A 6,000-nucleotide genomic window follows, 5' to 3' on the forward strand; every position below is an offset into this window, starting at 1 on the left:
GCAGTTGATACTGGGCAACCATCACTCATACTGACTGGTAACTATACTCCTATGTTGCCAGGGAAACCCAGGTCTCTTTTCGGGTTCTCCATCTCATTAATAAAGGAATTTAGAAAGCCACTCAAAAAGGAAAGATTTATTGGGGTTCAAGAGGAAAAAAAAACAACAACACGGTCGACAAACTTTAAATTTTTAGCACCTTCCCAAGGAGAGATGGAGAAGGGAAAGAGAGGAAACCAATGGTCAGAGGAGTGGCAAAGCTTTGGAGAAAGGGCAAGAAAGCCAAAAATGCCCCCCGCCCCGGAAAGCATGCTTAGGATTTTGGCCCGTGTCTGAAAAAGATATCAAGAAAGGAAAAAGACAAACATGCGTAGAGGGTCTGAACTCAGGAGACATTGGAGTCTAGGAATTTGTGCTCCAGGAATCGCATGCACCAGGGATGTGGGGTTAGATGGCTGATTGACAGAGGAAAACCCTCCCAAGGATGGAAGTGGGCTAGTGGGATAAGGAAGGAGCCCAGAGAGCATTGGATCACAAGGCGGACAGTACTTTATAGGACCTTTATACAGTTTGTATTTAGAAGGCTTTTCTCAAGCATTCTCTGTTCCTTAGCTGAAGCCCAGGTAGAGGACGGACTTCCAGCCTCCCTCTGCCTAACGACGGAGCATGCTCAGTTTGACTCAGGAAGCGCAGGTGAGGAAGGGTCTCCAGCCAGTTCCCTGGCTACTGGCTCCCCCCATATGCTAATCTTGGCGGCTCCTTCTCTAGGCCCTAGTCTCTTGTCACACTATAAGACAAGTCTGTTTTGTAATGTGCAGTTGAGTGTCTTGAGGCGGCGACTTGGTGAATTGGGAAAAGAGAAATCTTAACAAAGATTTTTAAAGTGCATGGTAAGGCTTGTGATATTCTGGCAGAGTCAGACGCTAAGAGAAACCAGAAATTATTTAATAACACAACAAAGGCGTTGGTGTCTTGAGTCCTCTGGGTTACAACTGCTTATGTAAACAGTTATTGGAAGTTTACACAGCTAAATCCTACCTCTAAAAACCGCTTATTAAATAGCGTTCTGGAACCACCACACTTATTTTTTTTTTCCCTCTTCCTAGCCTTTGGCAGCCAAAGGAACAAGAAGAAATGAATGAGGGTAGAAAATAAAGCCAGGCTGTCCCTCCTGTCTGCCACTGAGTCTCCTTTCTCCTGGTACCTCCGTTCCCCTCCCCCTGGCTCACCATCTATCACTCAGGATAACTGCCTCCACAGGCAGACCAGGGTCAGGCTTGGACCAGAACAAGGAGCTCAAGCAAAAGGGCAAAGGTCAGAACTTTAAGAACCACAAGCAGCTCCAGCTGGTGGAGGTCCCAGACCACACATGCTTGCCTGCCTGTCCGGAAAGCTGGGGACCTGAGGTCTACTGAAGTTGAGTGGTAAATCCAAGGTCTCAACAGACCTTTGACAACACTTTTAAGTCCATTAAATCATTACATTACAATTTACTCAAACTTATGTTTTCATTTCCTGGTGATTAAAAACAATTAGCCTCAAATTGGCTCTACAATTACAATGTTAATAAATGTGAGCATACATTCAATATATCCACTATATGGAAAACTTTTTACATACCATCTATTTCAGGTCAATTCTTTCTTTGATGTATAAAGCAACTATAATTATGCCCATTTTACAAAGAGACGGAGGCTCAGGCAGTTATCATAACTTGCCCAAAGGCTTGGAGTCTCTTGACCACAAAAGGTATTTTCTAATGCACTATTTCATCTTGTAAAAGTAATTTTATTCTCCTGGCTCAGCAGTTGTCTTGGAGGCTTGCTGCCTCCTTCTTCTAACCTAGGCCTGGTCCTAGAAGCTTCTAGCCTCCACACAATCTAATCTAGGCCTAGAATATTTTCAGCCTCTGAGACTTACTGCTCAATAAGCTCGTCCTTACTTGTTCTTTCTGAGCTCTGGTTCAACTCAACTGTTCTGGCTCAAACTCTTCTCCCAGCTGACTTATTTAATCTGGCTTCTCTCTTGGCCTGGAATTGACCTGTTTGGCCTCAAACTAACTCAGCAATCTGCTCTAAATCTTCTGGCTTCTTATTTTCTGGCTGTTCTGCCTTCACCTGAGTCCTCTCTCTGCAACCCATCTCTCTATTACCATCCTGATAAAAACTGCCTCCTCTCTCTCTCTCTCTCTCTCTCTCTCTCTCTCTCTCTCTCTTTCTCTCTCTCTCTGAAAAACTGCCTTTTAAGTAGCTTCCCTTTCCTCTCTTTTCGTGAGAGCTGGACATATCCTATTTTGTCAAATCTTATCCGATTTGTCACCTTTTCTGCCACTCAATTAGACATCACTTTCAAACATGGGTGCTTCCTTCTAAAAAAAACAAAAAACAAAACAAAACAAAAAAACTTTAACTTTGTTTGGGCATTAAAGGCTTGTACTACCTTGCCTGGACCTAAACTTTTCCTTACCTGATACTTGCTCTATACCGGCTGGCCTAGAACTCAGATCTGTTTGCCTCTGTCTCCTGGATTAAAGGCATGCTTGTATTCCAGCCAGATCACACAGACCTAGAAAGAAGGTCTTTGGATGCGATCTCTTGCCAGAACAGCCATGTTCAGCATTAACATTCTTCTACATGATCTTTCTAAAATTCTGGTCTCTTCATGTCCCTGCTCCCTTCCGAGATAATAACCAGCTAGCCTAACACATCATTCCATGCTAAAGAGAACAGGCTTGAGGCATCACCTGGGACCACCAACAGAGTAGCTTAAAGGGTAAAAGTTCACATAGGTAAGAGTAAGTAGGTACCATAGAGCACCAGGGACTTAGAGAGGTAGCAAACGTTCTGGCAACTGGCACACGCATAGCTCGTCCTCAGGAAGCAGGCGTGCACTGCTCTTGTGTCTTGAGACCAGTTCTATCCTCTGCCTTTGCACCTGCCCACAAAACAGACGTGACTCTGAAGCCCTGATATAAAGGGGCTTCTTCAAGGCAAATGGCATCACCAAGAAAGTACACTTCCCTAGTGAACATATATGCTCTCACTATGAGGTACAGATGCTCCACTCCATTTCCCTTCAGAAGGTGAGAAAACCAGGATCAGAAACAGCATGGAAACAAAACATATGCTGAGGGCTGAGGAGACAGCTCCGTCTGCAAAGTGCCTGCCACTCAAACAGGAGGATCCGAGTTCAAGTCCCAGAACCTACATAAAAGCCAAGCTTGCTGGTGCAGACTCATAAGTGTAGCACAGGAGATGGCTGAGACAAGTGAGTCCTTTGAGCTCTGCTGGCCAGCCAGCTCAGCCTCATTGGTGAACTTCAGGGAGGCAGACAGGGGAAGACCACCACCAGAGGTTGTCCTGTGGCCTCCACACGTGTGCACACACACACACACACACACACACACACACACACACACACTGTAAAGTTCGCCCCAATCGCAGATGGTGCTGAGTACATATTCATTGAGATCCTCAGAACAAACCGTGTGCAGCCTAGATGCTGAAAATTAATAGTTACAAACTGTCTTTGAAAGCTTGCTAGTGAAGTCTCCTGATATTACTGACATCACTAACACTGTTTCTCAGCCATCTTTGATCAGTATATGATCGTGTGTTGAGTATTCTCTGTTTTATCTGACAAGAAAATGGTCATTCGCTGTGGTAAGCCTGTGACTGGCAGGGGATATTGGGGAAATAGTTCGAACTGAAAACTGGTAAGTGCTAAGCCAGGCGTAGTGGTGCACGCCTGTAATCCCAGCACTCAGGAGGCAGAGGCAGGCGGATCACTGTGAGTTCGAAGCCAACCCAGTCTACAAAGTAAGTCCAGGACAGCCAAGGCTACACAGAGAAATCCTGTTAAATTAAAAAAAAAAAAAAAAAAAACCTGGCAAGTGTTGCACCAGAATGCCACATACTTATTGCACCCATCAAAAAGAGGGGAATCTGGGAAACATCTGCAAGGAAATTGGTACCACAAATATTTAGGCTTAATTTAGAGAAACTACGAAAAGAAAAAGTATGAAATACACAATAGAGCACAAACTATATTTGTGCCTTCATTATCAAGTACATAGTGAGTTGGGTTCTGGCAAAGATAAAGAGCCAGCTTATCTGAAGGGGTGATTCAGAACCTTGGGGAATTGTGTTTTTTTACATCAATTCCTTAGAAGTCTCAAGATGCCTTAGGGCCACCAAGATAGCTCAGCCAATAAAGGGCTTTCTGCTAAGACTGAAGATATGGGTTCAATCCCCAGAATCCACCTTGTGGAAGAAGAGAAGTAACTCCTACAGTTTGTCCTCTGACCTCTAAAAGTACACCAGTGGCACGTGTGGACACACACACACACACACACACACACACACACACACACACTAATTAACAACTCTTAGTGTCCTTATGTATTCTGCTTGTAAACTATAGCACAATAAAGTACACACAAAAAATTATACCCTGCAAATGTGAGTTTTTCTTACAAATTTTGTTCAGAATTCATAAAAATAAATATATCTCCTCCCAAATTTCTAACCAATCACTCTAGATTGGCATCAACGGCAACAAGAATGAGAATTCACTTCAGAAGGGGCAGCTGAGGGCCAAAAGACAAAATCCAAGCGGGCTTCGAAACACTGCACCGAATTACCAGGCTTCCCCAGGCGAAGACAGACATAGCAGGCCTCCTTGTGAAGAGTCTGAGAGCAGGTGACTTGCTCAGAACCTTCGCTGGAGTCCCTCCCACACACAGCAGAAACTCAGCAGTGCTCGTGGAGGCTTTGGGTGCCGCTTTGAGGAAATCTCACGGATCAGTTTAGAGTTTGAGGCCAGACACCAATTCCCACAGTAGCGCATTTATCGGAGCACTGCGGGATTCGCACACAGCATCTGGGGCCTTGTATCCCAGGTCTGCACACCCGCTGCTGTACCTGTGGGCTCTCTGCGCATGCGCCTTAGGCACCAATCGTTTGACGGAATGGTAAGAGTGCAGAGGAATAGGTTAAAAGCCACCTTCCCGACCCCCAGTCCCTCAGATTTAAATTCAACAGGTCTAGGCTGGGCTCCCTGCGACCAGGCATTTCTGAGAGGCTTCTAAAACAAGGAAACTACATTGCACTGAGGTCCTTTTCCATCCTGAGATCTAGCCTCTAGGGCAGTGGTTCTCAACCTTCCTAGTGCTGTGTGAGCCACAGCCATCAAGTTATTTTCCTTGCTACTTCATAACTGTAACTTGGATACTTTTATGAATTGTAATAACTTATATGCAGAGATATCTGTGAAAGGGGCAGTTGATCTCCAGGTTAAAAACAACTACTCTAGCCGGGCCGTGGTGGCGCACACCTTTAATTCCAGCCCTCGGGAGGCAGAGGCAGGTGGATGGCTGTGAGTTCGAGGCCAGCCTGGTCTACAAAATGAGTCCAGAACAGCATGAGCTGTTACACAGAGAAACCCTGTCTCAATAACAAACAAAAAAGAAAGAAGGAAAAGGAAAGGAAGGAAGGAGAAGAAAGAAAGAAAGAAAGAAAGAAAGAAAGAAAGAAAGAAAGAAAGAAAAAGAACCACTACTCTAAGGACCTCAGTTTCTTCCAGTGACAACATTCTCTGAGCCTCGACCCTAGGACCCAAGCAAAATCTAAAGAGGAAGAGAGTCTCCTCACACCCTGAGCCTCAGGGCAGTACCCTGCACCCCACACTCACCGAGACTTCCTGGGGTGCCCGAGGGTCCTGGGGCGACCCGCACAGCATCGGTGTGTCCAGCAGGAGCGTGCGCCTCAGGCTGCGCTGCTGCAGGTGCTGAGTGAGCACCCGCGCCTCTTTTAAAGTCAGAGCTGACTGCGCCCTTGGCTGGGTTCCCCCTGGGACTCTCTAAAGCTCCGTAAACTTGAACTCCAGGGGGCAGAGGCCTCCAGCTCTCTTTTTTAAAAGCTTAACCTGCTGCGCGGGTCTCAGGGCAGCAGCATGAACTTGGCAAGGCACAGTTTCTCAGAAATCCACAAGCGTTCTCAG

The 6,000-nt window shown here is 45.8% G+C and overlaps 1 protein-coding gene across 1 annotated transcript in view; it reads right to left on the reverse strand.

The window, feature by feature from the left end:
* Col6a5 (collagen type VI alpha 5 chain) overlaps positions 1 to 5,755 on the reverse strand; it is a 98,503-nt gene extending 92,748 nt beyond the window's left edge. Inside the window, exon 1 of the mRNA XM_051140382.1 lies at positions 5,692 to 5,755. The gene's annotated coding sequence lies outside the window, so the exon portion shown is untranslated. The remainder of the gene's footprint in view (positions 1 to 5,691) is intronic.
* Between the last annotated feature and the right edge of the window lie 245 nt (positions 5,756 to 6,000).

This window comes from Acomys russatus, chromosome 32 (genome assembly GCF_903995435.1).
Source record: "Acomys russatus chromosome 32, mAcoRus1.1, whole genome shotgun sequence".
In the NCBI taxonomy this organism is placed as follows: Eukaryota; Metazoa; Chordata; class Mammalia; order Rodentia; family Muridae; genus Acomys; species Acomys russatus.